Raw genomic sequence first — 11,460 nt, forward strand, 5'->3', positions numbered from 1 at the left:
CTGCCTGGACAACATGGCGAAACCCCATCTCTACTAAAAATAAAAAAGTTAGCTAGGAATGGTGATGCACCCCTGTAATCCCAGCTACTCGGGAGGCTGAGGCAGGAGAATTGCCTGCACCCAGGAGGTGGAGGTTGCAGTGAGTCGAAATCATATCACTGCACTGTAGCCTGGCAGAAAGAGAGAGACTGTCTAAGAAATAAATAAAAATAATTTAAAAAAACAGAATGAAAGACCAGAAGGCCTAGATAGAAGAAATAAGTTACAGTAATCAATAGTGCACAAGGGAAATTACAGTGAATGAGAATTTATTTGAATATTTCAAGATAGCTAGAAGAGAAGGATTTTCATGTTCCCAAAACAGAAGATAAACATTTGAGGTGATGACTGTCTCTCTCAGTCACCCCAATTTGATCATTACATATTGTCTACAGCTGGGGTCCCCAACCCTCCTGGCCACGGATCAGTACCAGTCTGCAGCCTGTTTTTGTTTTTATTATTTAAGACAGAGTCTCACTCTGTGCAGCAGTGTGATCTCAGGTAAATGTAACCTCCACCTCCGAGGTTCAAGCAATTCTCCTGCCTCAGCCTCCTGAGTAGCTGGGAATACAGGCATGTACTACCACACCTGGCTAATTTTTGTATTTTTAGTAGAGACAGGGTTTCACCGTGTTGGCCACGCTGGTCCCAAATGCCTTACTTCAGGTGATTCACCCTCCTCATTCTCCCAAAGTGCTGGGATTACAAGTGTGAGCCATTGCACCCGGGCTTTTTTTTTTTGGCAGGGAGTTTTGCTCTTGTTGCCCAGGCTGGAATCCAATGGCATGATCTTGGCTCTCTGTAACCTCTGTCTCCCAGATTCAAGCTACTTTCCTGCCTCAGACTCCCAAGTAGCTGGAATTACAGGTATGAGCCACCATGCCAGGCTAATTTTTGTATTTCTAGTAGAGACAGGGTGTCTCTATGTTGGTCAGGTTGGTCTTGAACTCCCGACCTCAGGTGATCCACCTGCCTCAGTCTCCCAAAGTGTTGGGATTACAGGCGTGAGCTACCATGCCTGGATCCCTTGGTAGGAGCCAGGCAGGCAGCACAGCAGGTGAGCAGCAGGTGGGCGAGGGAGGTTTTATCTGTGTTCACAGCCACTCCTTATTGCTGGTATCACCACCTGAGCTCCACTTCCTGTCAGATAGGTGGCATTGTTAGAGTCTCATAGGAGCGCAAACCCTACTGTAAATAGTACATTCGAGGGAGCTGGACAGTGAGCTTCTTATGAGAGTCCAATGCCTGTTGATCTGTCACTGTCTCCCATCACCCCCAGAAGAGACCATCTAGTTTCAGGAAAACAAGCTCAGGGCTCCCACTGATTCTACATTACAGTGAGTTGCATAAGTATTTCATTATATATTACAATGTAATAATAATAGAAGTAGGCCAGGCACAGTGGCTCATGTCAGTTATTCTAGGACTTTGGGAGTCTGAGGCAGGTGGATCATCTGAGGTCGGGAGTTCAAGACCAGCCTGGCCAACATGGTGAAACACTGTCTCTGCTAAAGGTACAAAAGCTGGCATAGTGGCAGGAACCTGTAATCCCAGCTACTTGGGAGGCTGAGGCAGGAGAATTGCTTGAATTCAGGGGCAGAGGTTGCAGTGAGCCACAATCATAGCATTTTGGGAGGCTGAATGGGTGGATCACCTGAAGTCAGCAGTTCAGGACCAGCCTGGCCCGCTGGTGAAACCCCATGTGTAATAAAAATACAAAAATTAGCTGGGTGTGGTGGTAGGAGTCTATAAGCTGAGTTACTCGGGAGGCTGAGGCAAAAGAATTGCTTGAACCCAGGAGGTGCAGGTTGCAGTGAGCTGAGATCACGTCCCTGAACTCCAGTCTGGGCAATAGAGCAAGGTTCTGTCTTAAAAAAAAAAAAAAAAAAAAGCCAAGCCAGTTACAATGGCTTATACCTATAATCCCAGAACTTTGGGAGGCCAAGGTGGAAAGATCACTTGAGGCTAGGAGTTCCAGGTAAACTGGGCAACATAGCAGGACCCCATCTCTACAAAACATTTTTTAAAAATTAGGCACAGTGGCATGTGCCTGTAGTCTCAGCTACTCAGGAGGCTGAGGCAAGAGAATTGCTGGAGCCCAAAAGGTGGAGGCTGCAGTGAGCCATGCTTGTGCCACTGCACTCCAGCCTGGGTGTCACAGTGAGACCCTGTCTCTCAAAAAAAAGAATTCAGAGTAGAGAAAGGTGTGAATTGTAAGTTCAAGCATGCCACGTCCCAAATTTCCTTCAGAAGTCTTGATGCATGCCCCAAGAACTCTGCATTCGTTTCCCAGCGCTGCCTTAACAAAGTACCCTGAACTATGGGCTTCAACCACAGAGATTTATTCTCACAGTTCTGGAGGCCAGGAGTCTGAAATCAAGGGATTTTTGATTGTTTGTTTGTTTTTCCTGTGAAGGCTGTGAGGGAGGGTCTGTCCCAGGTCTCACTCATGGATTGTCAGAGCCTCCAGAGTTCCTTGGCTTGTAGGTGGTCTTCTGTCTCTGTCTTGACATTGTCTTCCCTTTGTTAGGTGTCTTTGTCCACACATCCCCTTTTTATAAGGACACCAGGCACACGGGATTAGGATTCACCCTCATGACCTCAGCTTAGCTCGATCACATGGGAAGAGACTATTTCCAAATAAGGTCACATTCACAGACCCTGCGGCGTAGGGCTTCAGCGTCTTTCAGGGAGACACAGGACAATGCATAACGCTATAGATTTACAAATATTTTTAGTTTGAATTTCTGGGTTTTATTTATTTATTTTTTGCATCAGATGGGTGATGTGATGATACCATCACAAGTTTTGAGGAAGGCACATATCATAAAACAGCCTGAAAACCCAATCATCATGCTTAGGTTTTGGTTTTTTAATTTTCATTTTTCTTGAGTCAAGATCTTGCTGCATTACTCAAGCTGGAGGGCAGTGGTGCAGTCATGGCTCACTGCAGCCTCGACCTCCTGGGCTCCAGCAATCTTCCCACCTCAGCCTCCCAAAGTGCTAGGATTATAGGAATAGAGCCACCACCCCCAGCTGTTCCCTATTTTTTGTTTGTTCGTTGTTCATTTTACTCAAAAACACACCTTTGCTGCTGGGCATGCTGGCTCATGCCTGTTATCCTCAGCACTTTGGGAGGCTGAGGCAGGTGGATCGCTTGAGGTCAGGAGTTCAAGATCAGCCTGGCCAACATGGTGTAACGCCTTTTCTACTGAAAATACAAAAATGAGCTGAAGGTGGTTGTGTGTACCTGTAATATCAGTGACTCGGGAAGCTTAGGCAGGAGAACCACTGGAACCCTGGAGGCAGAAGTTGCAGTGAGCCAAATTCATACTACTGCACTCCAGACTGGGTGGCAGAGCGAGACTCTAACTCAAAAAAAAAAAAAGAAATATACATACATATATGCCCGGGCGCACGAACACACACACACACACACACACCTTGGCAATCTTTTTATATATCAGCATTCAGTGGTACAATTTAAATTCTATGGTAGATTTCATTTAGAGTAATACAATCTAAATACTATTCTGTTAAGTTCTAAGTTCTACAACTAAAAATAATAGGCCATGCATTTAAATGAGTCAAAGTTCAAAAACTATTGGTTATTTGGCTGCCGCATTTCAGGTTCTCCACAGCTGCAGATGGCCCGGAAATATGTTCCTCATTGCAAAAAGTTTTATTGGTTGGTGTTGGTGCAGCCTCAAAGCCGCTCTCCCACCCCTCCTCAAAGCCAACCGCTGTTAGGGTTTGTTTGGTGATTCCTTTCTGAGATAATCTATGCACACAATCAGCATGTGGAGTTAATACAGCCACCTAAAAAAATCAGCGTCACCCATGTAGTGTGAATGACCATGTAATAGTCCATGGAATGGAATGTATTCAGCCAGTTTCATGATGAAGTACTCTTGAGTTTTTCCCAGGTTTCCTGTTACAATTATTCCGTGGTGAACACCATTCTCTCTGCAGAGTAAATCCATAACCGTGGAATTCCCTGGCCACAAGGTGTATATGTTTTTCTCATTTCTTTTCTCTTCCTTTCTTTTCTCTTTTCTTTTCTTTCTCTCCCTCCCTCCCTCTATTCCTCTCTTGGTTCCTGCCTCTAACCCTAGCTTTATTCTCAGCAGCCACCACCTTTTTGGTACTAGAACAGTGCTTTTTATAGTGCGCTCATCAGTGGATGCTGAAATCACAACCTGGCCATTTGGCTGTTCAACTAATGCTCTATGCCGCAGAGTCCCTGCAACTCACCAACCCATGCCAGAACTCACTGGAGCTCAGGTGTGCAGCACTACCTTGTTTCTCTATGGCTGGGGGTGCAAACATTCTTGATGTGTTTATTTCCCATTTTTTACTTTGGAGGTTTTGTTTTGAGAGACAAGCTCTCACTCTGTCATGCAGCCAGGAGTGTAGTCATGCCTCACTGCAGCCTTGCCCTCCCGGGTTCAAGCCATCTCACCTCAGCCTCCCAAAGTGCTAGGAATAAAAGTGTGACCTACTTTTGAGCTTTGCCTTCTTTATGTATTCTAGAGATGAGTCCTTGGTCTGCTAGGTGGTTTGTAAACATTTTTCCCAATCTGTAGCTTATCTTTCCATCCTCCTAACTGCGTCTTTCAGAAAGCAAAAATGTGGTCTCCCTTGCAGATACTCTGCCCCTGTAGCAGGAAAGCAGACACAGACAGTATGTAAATAAACATGTGAATGTGTCCCTTGAGTAAGTGTCCATTTGTGGTAACGAGATCTCTAGACAGATCAGTGCTGAGAGGCTACTTCATTAAGTAATAGTTGAGCTGGATAGAAACTCTAGCCTCATGCCTACTTTCTCTTACTTCACTGTCTTCTGTTGCTGCTGGTGGGAAAGTAATTGTCAACATGTTCTTCCTTCTTTCCACCCTCCTCAGTAGCTTTTAGGACCTTTTGTCTTTTCTGCAATTGTGTTTGGATGGGTCTAGGTACGGATGGATTTACTGTATTGGGGATTGTGCCTCCTGACTCTAAAGGGTCCTGGGTCCTGTCTGTTTTCATTCTGGATTTTTTTTTTTTTTTTTTTTTTTTGAGGCAGACTCTCACTCTGTCACCAGGCTGGAGTGCAGTGGCAAGATCTTGGCTCATTGCCACCTCCACCTTCTGGGTTCAAGCATTTCTCTGGCCTCAGCCTCCTGAGGAGCTGGGATTAAAGGCACACACCGACTGGCTGCTCTGAAAAGCCATCTTTGCATTGTTCCTCGTCCCACTCCTTGTTCGCCGCAGCCGCGCGTCTCCTTCGCCGTTGCAGACTCTGGCAGCTTTATCGCCAGAGTCCTTGAAATCTCGCTTTTTTAATCCCCCGCATCGGATCACCGGCGGGCCCCACCATGTCAGACGCAGCGGTAGACACCAGCTCTGAAATCGCCACCAAGGACTTGAAGGAGAAGAAGGAAGTTGTGGAAGAGGCGGAAAATGGAAGAGACGCCCCTGCTAATGGGAATGCGAATGAGGAAAATGGGGAGCAGGAGGCTGACAACAAGGTAGATGAAGAAGAGGAAGAAGGTGGGGAGGAAGAGGAGGAGGAAGAAGGTGATGGTGAGGAGGAGGATGGAGATGAAGATGAGGAAGCTGAGTCTGCTACGGGCAAGTAGGCAGCTGAAGATAATGAGGATGATGATGTCAATGAGGATTAGACAGCAAAAAAGGAAAAGTTAAACTAAAAAACAAACAAACAAAAAAAGGCCGCCATGACCTATTCACCCTCCACTTCCCTTCTCAGAATCTAAACGAGGTCACCTTCAAGTAGAGAGGCCAGCCCGCCCGCCCAACGCGGGCAGTGCCACCTGCAGACGAACGATGCGCTCTCCACTACCCAACCCAAACCATGAAAATTTGCAACAGGGGAGGAAAAAAGAACCAAAACTTCCAAGGTCCTGCTTTTTTTCTTAAAAGTACTTTAAAAAGGAAATTTGTTTGTATTTTTTATTTACATTTTATATTTTTGTACATATTGTTAGGGTCAGCCATTTTTAATGATCTCGGATGACCAAACCAGCCTTCCGAGCGTTCTCTGTCCTACTTCCGACTTTACTTGTGGTGTGACCATGTTCATTATAATCTCAAAGGAGAAAAAAACCTTGTAAAAAAAAGCGAAAAAGACAACAGAAAAACAATCGTATTTCGAGCATTCCAGTACCTTGGTTGTGTACTGGAATGTACTTAGCTGGACTATACGTAGTTGGTTTGTATGAGATGGTTAAAAGGCCAAAGATTAAAAGGTTTTCTTTTTTTCCTTTTTTGTCTATGAAGTTGCTGTTTATTTTTTTTTGACCTGTTTGATGTATGTGTGAAACAATGTTGTCCAACAATAAACAGGAATTTTATTTTGCTGAGTTGTTCTAACCAAAAAAAAAAAAAAAAAAAAAAAAAAAAGGCACACACCACCACTCCTGGCTGATTTTTGTATTTTTAGTAGAGATGGGTTTTCACCATGTTGTCCAGATTGGTCTCAAACTCCTGACCTTAGGTGATCCACTCACCTTGGCCTCCCACATGCTGGGATTACAGGGATGAGCCACCACACCTGACCTGGAATTTCTTTGAGACATGTTGGATCATCTCATTTCATCCTCCCTTTGTCGTATTTTCCAATTGATGAAGTTTTAAATGTCTGTGAATGGCAGCCACTAATTCTGGCATCTGTAGCTCTTGGCGGTCCACTCCTCTTGTTGATACTGACCTCTATACCCTTTTAGTGGGGCTTCACTGGCTGAAGAATCTCAAGGTAGCTAGTGTTAGAACTGAATTAGAGGTCCGCCCTGGTAGTGGGGACAAACCCCCACACGTTTGCTCACAGAAGTCATCTTCTGTATTGATGATGATTTTTGCAGTATGAGAGCAGAGGGAAAATGGGGGCTGAGCATTTTTCTAAACGATAGTGGACATTCAAATCCCTAGTGAGGCTGGGCGCGGTGGCTCACGCCTGTCATCCAGCACTTTGGGAGGCGGAAGCAGGTGGATCACCAGAGGTCAGGAATTCATGACCAGCCCGGCCAACATAGAAAAACACCATCTCTACAAAAATACCTGCCTGTATTTTTGGGAGGCTGAGGCAGGAGCATTGCTTGATCCTGGGAGGTAGAAGTTGCAGTGAGGTGAGATTGTGCCACTACACTCCAGCCTGGGTAGATCATAAATAAGAGAGATAATTGACTCACAGTTCTGCAGGCTGTATAAGCACAGCTCCAGCATCTGCTTGGCTTCTGGCAAGGCCTCGGGAAGCTTACGATCATGGCAGAAATGGGAGTGGGTGCAAAGAGAGAGAGGAAGGGCCAGGCTCTTTATAAACAAACTGCTCTCAGGTGAACTAATAGAGCAAGAACTCACGCTTCACCAAACGCAGGATGCTAAGCCATCCATGAGGGATGTATACCCTCTAATAAACGTGAGATTTGGAGGGGACACACATCCAAGCTGTATCAGGCCTTAAATGATTTGTTTTGACTCTTAGCTCCTTGAATGACAATTATTTGTTCTCCCTGACAAGAGAGAGAGAAACGGGTTTTCCCTCCAGCTGGAAGGCAAATGCCAGCCAGGGGGCAGAGTGCCAGCCGGCTGGGGCAGCTTACAGCACTGTGGAGGAGGGCCAGGGACATGAAGCTACAGGCACAGAGGTGGAGGTAAATGGCTGCCAGAGTGCAGGCAGGCTGGAGCTCCCGGGTGCCCCAGGGGTTCTGCGCACACAGGCTAAGGAATGGTGCAGGCTCCACCTGAAATCAGGGCCATCCAGTCACTGTCTCTAGCCTAGGCCTCTGCTCCATGCCACTCCCCAGGGTAGACTGGGGAAAGGGCTTGCTGTGCCCCAGGGCCCAGGCTCACACTCACCACCTGGAAGGCATTCCCCAAGCTGGACGGGGGTCCTGGAAGTAGGCCCGGCAGGTGGGGCTCTGTCCTGCGCAGGTCAGCTGAGTCTTCTCGGTGGCCCTGCAGACACCATCCACCTGGTGGGACAGACACAAGATTCAGGCCTCCCGCTGGACCATGTGGCTTCCCCACATACATCAGCCTCAGCAGGAGACTCCCCCCAGTGCTGGGTCTGCAAAGGCCTCTGCAGAGCCAGCAGGCCACCTGCCTTTCCTGGGACTCTGCAGGGAGCAGCCCTCAAGAGCCTCAGCCAGAGGGAGGAAGGGCAGGTGCACCTGCTCACCTGCCAGGCCAGGCTGAGCTCCTCCAGGCTTTGGGCCAGAGCCATCCAGTAACATCAGATCAGTGCCTGCTTCATTGTCGTTGGTGTCCAGAAGGCCAGCGGATATGCCTGTGGGGAGGAAGGAAGCTGAGGAGGTCCTGAGAGCCCATGATCCTCCCTCAGGGGTCCTGTATGAGATGAGCCTCAGGCACACGGAGGATTGGTAGAATCCCTCTACCCCAGACTCCTAGAGCTCTGGCTCCAAACCCTCATCAGCAGGAGGAGAGAAAGCACAGGGACTGAGGACAGCGTGTGTTCCCCCCATCCCGTCTCCACATCCTCAGCCCGAGTGGCCAGAATCCAGGCCTACCCTTTGTGTTCCTTGGCAGAGGGACCACAGAAAGGCCAACTCCACCTTGGAGCCACATATCCAAGGAATGGGGGCAGAAAGCCCTGGGCCTCAGTGCCATCTTCTCAACCACAGTGGCCACCTACAGCTCGGGGACCTGTTGCACTGGAAGCTGAGAATGGTGCATCCCGAAGAGGCTCTTGGTGGTGGGGCCAACTCCGCCAGGGCCCAGACTTACCGTGGTGCCAGAGGTGCACAGTCAGGCTGCAGAGACCAGTGGGCACATCACAGGAGATTGAGACCCCATCCTCACTGGCCAGATCAATCCTGGGGACATCTCTCCTTTTCATGGCAAAAGGCAGCTGGAGGTCTGAACAGCTATCCCCTGGCAGGGAGGAGCTGTACAGCCTGTAGGCCAGTGGGCAGGAGGGCTGACCCACAGCCAGGGGACAAGCTTGAGAGTGCCATCCCCCAGGCAACCTGCCGCAGGCACAGGTCTCCAGGGGAAGCTCGGGCCTCTCCTCCTCACCTGCAGGCTGGAGTAGAAGATGAAGGTCACATGGTTCAGCTCCACGGTCAGGGCCATGAGCCCCAAGCCTGTCTGACTCAGCATCAGTGAGAATGTGTTGTGAGCGAAGTCTTGGGCCAGGAGGATGCTGCTGCACTGGACGCTGAGGTTCCACACCTGGCCATCAAAAGTCACCACGTGCTGGGCCCCAGCCACCAGGGCATGGTCTGGGGAGAAGCAGCCCCAAAGGCAGGGTGAGTGGAGCCAGCTCCACCCACCGCAGTGGGAGCACAATACCTGCTGGGCACCCCAATGCCTAGAGCCCCAGCTTAGCCTGCCCTGAGGCCAGGAGTCCCCCTTCCCTGGTGCAGCAGCCAGAGGCCCAGTGATCCCCCACCAGCTTCAGGATGACATGAGCTAAAGGGCTATGGCCCAATTCAGCCCTAACAAGAAATGGAGTCCCCAGACCTGCTACAAAACTGCTGTGCTGGCTCAGAGGCCACATTGTCATCCTTCTGTTTACACCAGATGTCCAGAGCAGGCACAGCCATGGACACAGCAGGCAGACTGGCAGCCACAGGGTTTCATTTTAGGATGATAAAAACGTTTTAAAATCAATTGTGGTGAGGCATGCACAACTCTGAATAAACTAGAAGCCACTGAATTGTGCACTTAAAATTTACATATTAGCCGGGCACTTTGCCGGGCTGAGCAGGAGGATCACTTGAACCCAGGAGGTCAAGGGTGCAGGGAGCCAAGAGCGCACCACTGCACTCCAACCATGACAACAGAGTGAGACCTAGTCTAAAAAAAAAAGAAAATTCATACAAGTCATCCATTTAATCTCAAGGAAGCTATTGGGTGGGGGGGGAACCATTGACCAGTTAAGTGGATGGCCAACGGCTCCCTCAAACATGACAGCGGTGTCCTGCAGACCTGCCCTGTTCAGGGTAGGTAAGAGATGGCCTGTGAAGGAGCAGGTCTGACCAGTCTAGCCAGTGTGGCCCCTGAGCTGTGCCTTGGGTGTACTCGTGCCCATGGCGGGAAAGCACCATCCATCGTGTACAGCCAGGTGCCTGTTGGCCAGGGCCAGCATCCCAAGGGAGGCACTACCAGCCCCGTGGTCAGCTATCAGAACTGGGGTACAGAGGCGCCCATGGTCACATGCACAGAACTTCAAGACCAGGCTGTTTTTTTTTAAACAAGATCAGCATGCTGCTTAGACCTGACTGCACCCACGCTTCTAGGGAGCCGTAGGCCTCCATGTGAGTTACACACAGATAAACCGCTCCTTGCCAAGCCTGGGTACAGTGGCTCCCCCGCGGACATGAGGGGCTCCCTCGTGCATTAAGAACTCTACATGCCCCTTACTCATGTGAGCGAGCCACGTGGTTACCTGCATTTGACAGTAGAGGAAGCGGAGTCCACTGATGTTAGCAGACTCACCTGAGCCACAGGCAAGCTTCTCAGGAGCCCAGAGCTGATGATCCCAGCACCGCCCTTGGCTGCACTGCTGGGCCAGGACTTATAATCTGGAGAAAAGCAGGATGTGCAGCCTCAGCCCTAGTCCCATAGGACCTTGGGAAGTCCAATAAGCTCTGGGCCTGGCACTGTGATGCCACAAGCCTCTGCAGGCTTCCCTGTGCCCCCACAGTACCTGCCCCTGCATGGGCCTGCTGCTGTGCCCACAAGGCAAAGGGCTCCCAGGGAGAAGGGTGGCACAGCCCAGGGCAGGACTCATACTCCCAGAGATCCTGCAGCAGGCGGCATCTGAGCTGGTAGAACTCTGCCAGCATGTTGGCCCTGGACAGCTGTGGGAGTGGCCACAGCAGCTTCTCCTCCATCAGGTAGCAAGTCCCCCAGTCCACATCACCCCTAGGCAGCAGCAGCAGCGTCACCACCGAGTAGTTCCCAGAGGGAACGCACAGGACAAGCCGCTGTGCCTGGCTGAGCCATGCTTCCTTTTGCTGCAGAGGGGAGCTCATAGGACTGCAGGAAGAGCTCCGCCTTGGAGAGCATTGGGGTGCCTCTCGGGGAGGGCTGTTCTTGTTCTAGAAAATCTCATGAGGTGGAGGAGCACAGAGGCTGGCATGACAGCGGAGGTGGGGGATGACGATGGGACAGACAAGCTGTCCTATTTTGATGACACAGATGTCTTATGTCATGTCTGATCTGCTCCCTGGGTCTTGGGCAGCATGGGGCCTGTGTGTGTGGATGCCAAGGATAGGAGCTGGAAGGTGTAGGAAATTTTGTTTTTTTGAGACAGAATCTCATTGTTTCCCAAGCTCAGGTATAGTGGAACGATCTCAACTCCCTGCTACCTCTGCCTCCTGGGTTTAAGTGATTCTCCTTTCTCAGCCTCCAGAGTAGCTGGAACTACATGCACTCACTGCCATGCCTGGCTGATTT

General features: G+C 49.6%; 2 pseudogenes; one reads left to right on the top strand and one right to left on the bottom strand.

Annotated features, from left to right (window-relative positions):
* Positions 1–2,811: 2,811 nt before the first annotated feature.
* Positions 2,812–2,909, bottom strand: LOC118155188 (small nucleolar RNA U13; annotated as a pseudogene).
* Positions 2,910–5,230: 2,321 nt separating this feature from the next.
* On the top strand, positions 5,231–6,397 carry LOC100409132 (prothymosin alpha pseudogene; annotated as a pseudogene).
* The last annotated feature ends 5,063 nt before the right edge of the window (positions 6,398–11,460 follow it).

Source organism: Callithrix jacchus, chromosome 6 (genome assembly GCF_049354715.1).
Source record: "Callithrix jacchus isolate 240 chromosome 6, calJac240_pri, whole genome shotgun sequence".
NCBI lineage: Eukaryota > Metazoa > Chordata > Mammalia > Primates > Cebidae > Callithrix > Callithrix jacchus.